Source organism: Hemitrygon akajei, chromosome 17 (genome assembly GCF_048418815.1).
Source record: "Hemitrygon akajei chromosome 17, sHemAka1.3, whole genome shotgun sequence".
NCBI classification, from domain to species: Eukaryota; Metazoa; Chordata; class Chondrichthyes; order Myliobatiformes; family Dasyatidae; genus Hemitrygon; species Hemitrygon akajei.
In genome coordinates this window covers 28,469,498-28,480,445 of record NC_133140.1, presented here as the reverse complement: position 1 = coordinate 28,480,445, position 10,948 = coordinate 28,469,498, and the positions used below count along the sequence as shown (strand labels likewise).

The window sequence follows — 10,948 nt, the reverse complement described above, 5'->3', positions numbered from 1 at the left end:
TCTTTGTAAATAAAATGCCAAAGGGTATGTGTCTACATTTGTGTGATGTGTAGGTATCTGACCAGAGATCAAGGTAATGAGTTCTTAAGATATTCTTAACTTATTCTTAACTAAGGTTTAGCTGAGTCTTCAAAAGGTACATTTAATGGCAGAGAAATGTATACAATATACATCCTGAAATTCTTAACTAAAGGCAGGGAAACACACTTTTACGTTTAGCATCACCAGGAGTAGAATGTACAGAGCTCCGTACAGGGACCTCTTCTGTCTCTGATGTACATAAATGACTTGGATAAAAAATAGATGGGTGGGTGGGTTTGTAGATGATACTGAGACTGGTGGCATTATGGATGGTGTAGAACAGGAGTTCCCAACCTTTTTTATGCCACGAACCCCTTCCATTAGGACCCCAGATTGGGAGCCCCTGGTATAAAGTGTTGCCAGAGCATACATTAGGACAGAGGCCAGTGGAGGGAAATGGTGGATAGTCTGGGCAAGTGTGGGGTGTGCACTTTGGGGAGATCAAATATAAAGGGACAGAATACTGTTAAAGGGATCCTGGGGCGCAAGTCTACAGCTCCTGGAAAGTGGGCGATGCAAGTTGACAGGGTAGAAAAGGGGCCATTGGACCATTTTCAGTTAAAGCATTGGCTTCAAGAATCAGGAAGTTACCTTGCCTTTATAAAACTCATGTTAGGCCACATCCCTTCTGTTCACGTCACCCAGTTACTAGAAGGATGTGGAGAGGGTGCAGAAGGGGATTACCAGGATGCCGCCTGGATTAGAGTGTGTGTGCTAAACGGAGAGGCTGGACAAACTTGGGTTGCTTTCTCTGGATCGGCCGACGGTGACAGGAGATCTGTTAGCTTACAAGATTATGACAGCCATAGATAGAGCGGACAACTAGTCCCTTTATCCCAGGGTTAAAATACCTAACACGAGAGGGCATGCATTTAAAGTGAGATGGCAGAAGCTGAAAGGAGATGTGCAGGCAGGGTGCGGTGCCCGGAATGCACAGCCAGGGATTGTGGTAGAGGCGGATCTGTTGGAGGCAGTTAAAAGACGCTAAGATAGGGACATGAATACGCAGAGAATGGGGGGATGTGGACCACACACAGGCAGGAAAGGTTAGGTGTCATTTGTTTAGTTACTCCAGTACAGCATTGTGGGCCGAAGGACCGTTTCCTGTGCTGAAATGTTCTGTGTTCCACGTTCTAGGTACCTGCAAGCTGATTACCGCCCTGAAGAAATGAGAATGGATACATTGACTGTTGGTTGGCCATGTGGAGCTTAGTAGCAGAGAAGAGACAATATGTTTTATCTTAGATCACTGGATAAGAACAGCAATGATGCCAGTAGAAAAGCTGAAAATTGTTTTCTGCTACAAGAAACATCAATATTCAGGCAAGTGTAGTCTAACCACAGATTCATGTAAACACAAGGTACACTGCAGATGCTGTAGTCAAATCAACACGTACAAACACGCTGGATGAACTCAGCAGGTCGGGCAGCATCCGTGGAAACGAGCAGTCAACGTTTCGGGCCGAGACCCTTCGCCAGGACTGGTCAGATTCATGTGTGTGGTCACAGCATCGCCTCGCAGCGCCCTCCGGTGGTGGTGACAGGCAGGGTCAGCAGGCAAGTGGCACATTGGCCTTTATTGCAAGGCTTGTACTTCAGAACAAACGAACCATTGTACAGGACGATGATGAGGCTGCACCTCGAACACCGTGCACAGTTATGTTTCTTTATTTAAAGAAAGAATATATCAGCAATGGAAGCAGTCCCGAAGAGATTCACTGGGCTAACTCCTGAAGTTAGAGGCGCTAAAATCCATGGAGATTATAAGAGTGATTTTATTGATACATACCAGATCCTAAGTGGGCAAGACAGAGTAGATGTCGAGATGATTCACCAGAGAGAGAGAGAGTCTTGAATGAGAGGGATTGGTGTTTTATACTGGGGTACACAGGAATTTTGTCTCACAGAGGGTGATAAATCCCTGGAATTCTGTGCCCTGCGGGATGCTGGAGGCTAGATCACTTGCAGGTATGGATAATTTCTTGAAAGAATAGTGAATTTGGAGAGCTGGCACAGAATGGGTGTTGAGAACTGGCCCAGATTAGCCTTGATCATATTGAATGTCAGGGTAGGATTCAAGAACAGAGGGTCGTCCTCCTAACTCCTGTTGTTTTTGTGCTATTGTCTGGATTAACGTAAATATTCGGCAGAGGGATTGCAGATCCAGCCGATATATAACTTGGTGGGAGTCCAAGCGGATGAAGAGTTGTCTCTTGAAAAACTATTAACCAGGTGCCATATCACAGGATAATGACATTGCTGTGTATCTCCCACGGACGTACTGAAGGAACAACTGGAACAAATGTAGATGCAGCAACATCAAACATTTTGTAATAATGAGCAGCCCAACGGCAGGAGGAAGAGGGTTAATTAAAATAGAAGAAATGTTATCTCTAATAAAATCAGTCTTCAGTCTCATATTCTATTGAAACCACCAAGCTGTTCTCTGTACACCATCCACTGTTTACTTCCAGTCAGGCAGTTTTAACCTGTGGAATTGCTTCATTAGATGTTTGAAGGTTTAAGAATTACTTCATTGTTGTGGTCCTTCTTACAACACTCCAGCGCTCCATGATTTTCTTGTATTATTTTGTGGTTCAGTGGCTCAGTGCCATTCACCCCCAGCCCCTCAGCCCGACGTTCCAGATACAGGGAGAAGGCTGGACTAGGTGTGATACTCCGGTGGATGTGAACGGCTCCACAGAGCTACTTGAAAGGTATTACGAACTATAAACTCTCCCGAGCCAATGTTTATCCTTCAATCATTAATATTTTATTGATTATGAATAATTAATGTTATGGGAGCTTGATATGCACAAATTGGCACTCACTTTTCCTTTGGCACAACACCGCTACACATAAGAAATATCTTAGGAAACCTTCAAAGTCATGCCTTAATTTACTCTCTTCCAAATACACTAGAGTTTCAGCAATTTGCTGAGCAAAGTTTATAATGTCCATTCCACTGCCACTTGTAATTGTAATGACCCTGTGTAATGTGTTATCCTGATTCAGTAGCTGGTTGGAATAATAAAAGTTATTATTCAATTAACTAAAGCTTGGGATGAAACATGGCAGTGTATAATGTTTGCAAAATACAGGAAGACTTCAGACAGTTAGCAATGACAATGGTTTAAGTTGTTCTTGTGCTATTGTTCCATAGGTGTACGAGTAAACCATTCATTTTACACATGTCGTAAATCATGCTCAGACAGTACCCTAGTCCCATTTCCTTGTTAGTTTTTCTAGAACCTTTGATACTTCCTTTGGACCCTACAACAGGATATGGATAGTTTGAATAAACTTAGAACATTACAGGACAGTACCGGCCGTTCGAGCCTTTAACCTACTCTAAGATTAATCGAATCTTTCCCTTCTTCATACCCTCCATTTTCTATCATCCATGTGCTTTTAAATGCCCCTAATATATCTGCCTCTACCACCACCCCTAGCAGTGCATCCTACACACCTACTAGTTTCTATGTAAAAAACTTACCTCCGACATCCCCTCTCTACCGTCCTCCAACTATCTTAAAATTACGTCCCATTGTATTAGTCATTTCACCCTAGGAAAAAGTCTTTGGCTAGCCACCTGGTCTGTGTTTCTTTTTTTTTATAATTTATTTTTTATTGAAGTTCATCATCAAACAAACATTTCCATAAGATGTATTTCAGACAGACAGACAGACATACTTTATTGATCCCGAGGGAAATTGGGTTTCATTATAGCCGCACCAACCTATTGGCTCAGGGTGTCTGACACTCCGAGGGAGGAGTTGTAAAGTTTGATGGCCACAGGTAGGAATGACTTCCTATGACGCTCAGTGTGACATCTCGGTGGAATGAGTCTCTGACTGAATGTACTCCTGTGCCTAACCATTACATTATGGAGTGGATGGGAGTCATTGTCCAAGATGGCATGCAACTTGGACAGCATCCTCTTTTCAGACACCACCGTCAGAGAGTCCAGTTCCACCCCCACAACATCACTGGCCTTACGAATGAGTTTGTTGATTCTGTTGGTGTCTGCTACCCTCAGCCTGCTGCCCCAGCACACAACAGCAAACATGATAGCACTGGCCACCACAGCCTCGTAGAACATCCTCAGCATCATCCGGCAGATGTTAAAGGACCTCAGTCTCCTCAGGAAATAGAGATGGCTCTGACCCTTCTTGTAGACAGCTTGTGTTCTTTGACCAGTCCAATTTATTGTCAATTTGTATCTCCAGGTATTTGTAATCCTCCACCATGTCCACACTGACCCCTTGGATGGAAACAGGGGTCACCAGTGCCTTGGCCCTCCTCAGGTCCACCACCAGCTCCTTAGCCTTTTTCACATTAAGCTGCAGATGATTCTGCTCACACCATATGACAAAGTTTCCCACCGTAGCCCTGTACTCAGCCTCATCTCCCTTGCTGATGCATCCAACTATGGCAGAGTCATCAGAAAACTTCTGAAGATGGCAAGACTCTGTGCAGTAGTTGAAGTCTGAGGTGTAGATGGTGAAGAGAAGGAGAGACAGGACAGTCCTTGTACATATATATCACAAATCTCCATAAAGTATTTATCTGAGGTATACACTTATAGAAAAGAGTGGAAAGAAAAAACAAGCAAAAAGAGAACTATGTACAAGTAGGGAGTGATCTTTTTTTTACAACAGATTCATTGATTTGTGAGAATAAAATCAGGCCTATGAGGCATTATGTAGTTAAACCATTTTTCCCAGTATGAATCAAATTGTTCCAGCTTATGATTAACAGATGCTGTTATCTTCTCCATTTTGTAAATGTCCATTGTAATTTCCATCCATGTATTTAAAGTTGGGCTCTCCTGTGATAACCATTTCCTAGTAAGAGTCTTTTTACCAGCCATCAACAGTATATTCATTAAATATTTATCTCTTGTTTCTTATCATCTTATACCCCACTGTCGAGTCACCTCTCATTCTCCTTTGCTCCAAAGAGTAAAGTTCTAGCTGGATCACCTTGTGTTCATAAGATATGCTCCCTAGTCCAGACAGCATCCTGGTAAATCCTCTGCACCTTCTCAAAAACTTCCACATCTTCCTATACTGAGGCAATGAGAACTGAACACAATATTCCCAGTGTGGTCTAAACACAGTTTTATTGAGCTGCAGTATTACCTCTCAGCTCTTGAACTCAATCCCCCGACTAACGAAAGTCAACACACCAAATGCCTTCTTAACCACGCGATCATCTTAACCAACTGATCACCTCGTGCGGCACTTTGAAGGATCTATGGACGTTGGCCACTAGATCCTTCTGTTCTAGGAATCCTGCCATTAACCCTGTATCCTGCCTTCAAATTTGACCTTCCAAAGTGAATCTCTTCACACTTCTCCGGGCAAAGTGAGAAAAGCTTGCTGAATTGAGTTTAATGTGGGGAAGGGTAAGTCAGACTCTTATCTGAATGGAGGAAGGGGACAGATCACCTGCAGCTGGCTCCTTGTCTTCCTGACCGACAGACCACAATCAGTAAGGTCAGGCAACAACACCTCTGCCATGATTACCCTCAGTGCTGGTGCACCACAAGCCTGCGTCTTACTCAGACTGAGTGGCCATACTCTGCTCGAACTTCTTCTCCGTTTGCAGGTGATACCATCATACTAGACCATATCTCAAATAACGATGAATCACAGTACACAAAGGAGATAGGGAGCTCAGTGCTGTCATGACAACAACCTTTTCCTCAGCTGATTATTCACCAGGAAGAAAGGGGTGGAGAGGGAGCGTGCTTCTAAATCAATGGTGGTCGTGGGGTGGAGAGGGAGCATGCTTCTAAATCAATGGTGGTCGTGGGATGGAGAGGGAGCGTGCATCTACATCAATGGTGGTCGTGGGGTGGAGAGGGAGCGTGCATCTACATCAATGGTGGTCGTAGGGTGGAGAGGGAGCGTGCTTCTACATCAATGGTGGTCGTAGGGTGGAGAGGGAGCGTGCTTCTACATCAATGGTGGTCGTGGGGTGGAGAGGGAGCGTGCATCTACATCAATGGTGGTCGTGGGGTGGAGAGGGAGCGTGCTTCTAAATCAATGTTGGTCGTGGGATGGAGAGGGAGCGTGCATCTACATCAATGGTGGTCGTGGGGTGGAGAGGGAGCGTGCTTCTAAATCAATGGTGGTCGTGGGGTGGAGAGGGAGCGTGCTTCTACATCAATGGTGGTCGTGGGATGGAGAGGGAGCGTGCTTCTACATCAATGGTGGTCGTGGGGTGGAGAGGGAGCGTGCATCTACATCAATGGTGGTCGTGGGGTGGAGAGGGAGCGTGCTTCTACATCAATGGTGGTCGTGGGATGGAGAGGGAGCATGCATCTACATCAATGGTGGTCGTGGGGTGGAGAGGGAGCGTGCTTCTACATCAATGGTGGTCGTGGGATGGAGAGGGAGCGTGCATCTACATCAATGGTGGTCGTGGGGTGGAGAGGGAGCGTGCTTCTACATCAATGGTGGTCGTGGGATGGAGAGGGAGCGTGCATCTACATCAATGGTGGTCGTGGGATGGAGAGGGAGCGTGCTTCTACATCAATGGTGGTCGTGGGGTGGAGAGGGAGCGTGCTTCTACATCAGTGGTGGTCGTGGGGTGGAGAGGGAGCGTGCTTCTACATCAGTGGTGGTCGTGGGGTGGAGAGGGAGCGTGCTTCTACATCAGTGGTGGTCGTGGGGTGGAGAGGGAGCGTGCTTCTACATCAATGGTGGTCGTGGGGTGGAGAGGGAGCGTGCATCTACATCAATGCTGGTCGTGGGGTGGAGAGGGAGCGTGCATCTACATCAATGGTGTTAAGGTTGAGAACTTCAAGTTCCTAGGACTGAGCATTAGCAACCGCCCATCCTGGTTCAACCATGTTGATGTCTTGGCCAAGCAAGCCCCCTCTACTTCCTGGGGGGGGGCTAAAGAAATTTGACCTTACCAACTTTTATCAATGCACCACGGAAAGCATTCTATGTGAACACGTTATGGCTTAGTGTGGCCACTGCTCTGCACGTGTCCGCAAGAAGATGCAGAGAGTTGCGGACACAGCTTAGCACATCACGGAAACCAGCCCCCCTGTCTGGACTCCATCTGTACTTCTTGCTGTCTCGGTAAAGCAGCCAGCATAATCGAAGACCCCACCCATCCTGGACACTCCCTCTCCCATCAAGCAGAAGATACAAAAGCCTGAAAGCATGTACTACCAAGGCTCAAAGACAGCTTCTATCCTGCTGCTATCAGACTCCTGAAAGCACCTCTGGTACGATAAGATGAGCTCTTGACTTCACAATCTACCTCGTTATGATCTTACACTTCATTGCTACATGCACTACACTTTCTCTGTAACTTTTATACTTTATTCTGCAGTGGTGTTGTTTTACCTTGTTCCATCTCTATGCACCGTGAAGTGATTTGTATCTTGCTACAGGTGACAATAATAAACCAATACCAATATTAGACGAGCAAAGTACAGACGGATCTTGGTGTAGTAGTGCATCAATTGCTACATTTTAGCAGGTGGATACAACAAATCATTAGGATAGCAGATGACGTCATGGCAAGAGGCTTGGACTTTAACGATTAGAAAGTAATTTTACAATTATACACAGTACTCGCGAGGCTACATCTGGTGTACCAGATTTTTGCTCCCCTTATTTAAGAAATGATATGCTGGCATTGAAGACAGTCTAACAACAATTCTCTAGACTAATTCCTGGGATGAGAAGCTTCTCTCATTGCAAGCAGATAAAGAAATTAGATCTATATTCAGTGGCCACTTTATTACTGTAGGTATACCTATACACCTACTCATTGACGCAAAATTTTATTGGCCAATCATGTGGCAGCAACTCAGTGCATAAAAGCATGCAGACATGGTCAAGAGGTTCAGTAGTTGTACAGTCCAAACATCCAGAATGGGGAAGAAATGTGATCTAAGTGACTTTGACTGTGGAATGATTGTTGGTGCCAGATGGGGTGGTTTGAGTATCTCAGAAACTGCTGATCTCCTGGGACTTTCATGCACAGCAGTCACTAGAATTTACAAAGATGCCAGTGAGTGGCAGTACTGTGTATGAAAATGCCTTGTTGATGAGAGAGGTCAGAGGAGAACGGCCAGACTGGTTAAAGCCAACAGGAAGGCAACAATAACTCAAATAACCAAACACATTACAATTGCAGTGTACAGAAGAGCATCTCTGAATGCACAACACATCGAACGTTGAAGTGGGTGGGCTACAGTGACAGAAGACCACACAGGATTCCACTCCTGTGTCTAATAAAATGGCCTCAGAATGCATGTTCTTTGGAGTCTAGAAGAACTGACAGGCAACTTTACTGAACAGATAAGTTCCTGAAAGGGTTTGACAAGGTAGGTGTCAAGATGTTTTCAGTACAGATTGACAGTCTGACCTCACTATTGCTGGACCGGAAACTACCTCCGAGCAGAACTGTTTGCGCTCCCTGGGTTACGTAATGGCTCCGAGAACCATTGTAACCCAAAGTTCCCACAAGTCTGAAATACTACTTGCTGAGATTACGAAAGTCACACTGGTAGGTTAACTAGCTACAGATTTGCACAAAATTAGTTAATTTTATATCTTAGTTCAATGTTAGCTAGAATCAGTTAAGTAGTACTGACCTGCACTACAGATTTAAACCATGCTTGTCAACGGGAGTTGCCATACCACAGAATCCTGGACCAGAGAGTTTCAGCATGTGATGGGAGAATCTCAAACGAGGCTGCGTTGTCGGGGCAAACACTAGGAAATCTGCAGATGCTGGAAATTCAAACAACAACACACATAAAATGCTGCTAGAACACAGCAGGCCAGGCAGCATCTACAGGGAGAAGCACTGTCGACGTTTCGGGCCGAGACCCTTCGTCAGGACTAAATGAGAGGAAAGATAGTAAGAGATTTGAAAGTGGTGGGGGGAGGGGGAAATGCGAAATGATAGGAGAAGACCGGAGGGGGTGGGATGAAGCTAAGAGCTGGAAAGGTGATTGGCGAAAGTGATACAGAGCTGGAGAAGGGAAAGGGAGGCCTCGGGAGAAAGAAAGGGGGGGGGAGCACCAGAGAGAGATGGAGAACAGGCAGAGTGATGGGCAGAGAGAGAAAGAAAAAAAAACAAACAACTAAATATGTCAGGGATGGGGTAAGAAGGGGAGGAGGGGCATTAACGGAAGTTAGAAAAGTCAATGTTCAAAATTCCCTGAGTTGTTGGGAATAGTTAAAGAGGAAACAGATACGTACATTTTTTTGAAGATCAGGAAACTGCAGACAATGGGGAACTGGGGAGAAGCGGTGAGGCTTCAGGTAGATTAACCTTAATGATATTGATGATGCCTTAAGTCCTACACCACCAGGTTCAGGAACAGTTATTACTCTACAAACATCAGGCTCCTAAACCAGTATGAATAACTTCACTCACCTCAACTCTGAACTGACCCCACAACCTACACACTCACTTTCAAGGCTTCTGCAACTCGTGTTCTCTGTATTACTTTTTATTTGCACAAATTTACTTTACTTTGCACATTGGTTGTATGTCAGTCTTTAGGGATAGTTTTTCATGAATTTTATTATATTTCTTTATTGTCCTATAAAATGCCAGCAAGAAAATAAATCTCAAGGTAGCATATGTACTTTGATAATGAGTTTACTTTGACTGTGACTAGGGGGCAGGCTTCCAAGGAACGGCAAAGCACGGGACTGGTTATCCGCCAGCAGAGGGCGCTGTTGGCCCTGCGTTTATTGAAAGGTCGGACCTGGGAGAATGTCTTAAATTCTTCCAAGTCAAACAAACTTTCACATTTGTTTCTAGAGATTGTTTTATACATCGATGCTTATTATTAAAAAAAAATATAACCCCAAAGGCCTGTGATTCAATAACTGGGCACAAGATGATCCATTTCTATTAATCCAAGCAGCTGGCAAATTAGAAGTTCAAAGTCAATTTATTATGGAAGAACATACATATGGACATGTCCTACTCTGAGATTCATTTTCTAACCCGTATTCACAGAATCAATGAAGAACTATACACAACAAAGACAGACAACAACCAGTGTGAACAAACTCTGCAAATACAAAAACAACACTTATAAACAAATAAGTATAAATATCAAGGAGATGAGTTGTAGAGTCTTTGAAAGTGAGCCCATAGGTTTTAGAATCAGTTCAGTGTCGGAGTGAGTGTTGGTTCAGGAGTGGAAGTACAGTAACTGTTCCTGAACCTGGTGGTGTGGGACCCGAGTTTCCTTTACCTCCTGTGCAATGGTAGTGAGTAGAGAGCATGGGCTGGGTGCTGGGCGTCCTGGACATGGCTTCCATGTAGATGTGCTCAGTGGTGGGGATGGTTTTACCTGTGATGGTCTGAGCCGTGTCCACTACTATACACAGGACTTTCTATTCAAGGGCGTTAGTGTTTCCATACCAGGCTGTGATGTAACCGGTCAATATACTTTCCACTGTGCATCTGTAGATGTTTGTCAAAGGTTTAGATGATATGCCGAATCTTTACAAACTTGTACAAAAGTAGTGGCTCTGTCGCTCTTTCTTCATAATGGCACTTACACTGAGGAACCTAAAGCCACCTTTGATCCTCAATGAGGACTGGTTCACGGACCTCTCGTTTCCTCCTCCTGTAGTCAATAATTACCTCTCTAATCCTGCAGACACTGAGCAACAGGTTGTTGTTGTGGCACCATTCAGTCAGATTTTCAACCTCCGTCCTATATGTTGACTTGTCAACACTTTTGATTCAGCCGATGACAGTGGCGTCATCAGCAAATGTAAATATGTCATTGGAGCTGTGCTTTACCTCACAGTCAAAGTTATAAAGTGTGTGGAGCAGGGGACTAAGCACACAGATGTGT

General features: G+C 44.7%; 1 long non-coding RNA gene across 1 annotated transcript in view; it reads right to left on the bottom strand.

Moving 5' to 3' along the window:
• Positions 1 to 10,656, bottom strand: part of LOC140740568 (uncharacterized) — a 14,796-nt gene extending 4,140 nt beyond the window's left edge. The window contains exons 1-2 of the long non-coding RNA XR_012101878.1: positions 10,436 to 10,656; positions 8,711 to 8,849 (exon numbers count right to left, since the gene is read on the bottom strand). This is a non-coding gene — a long non-coding RNA (uncharacterized lncRNA). The remainder of the gene's footprint in view (positions 1 to 8,710; positions 8,850 to 10,435) is intronic.
• Positions 10,657 to 10,948: the final 292 nt, after the last annotated feature.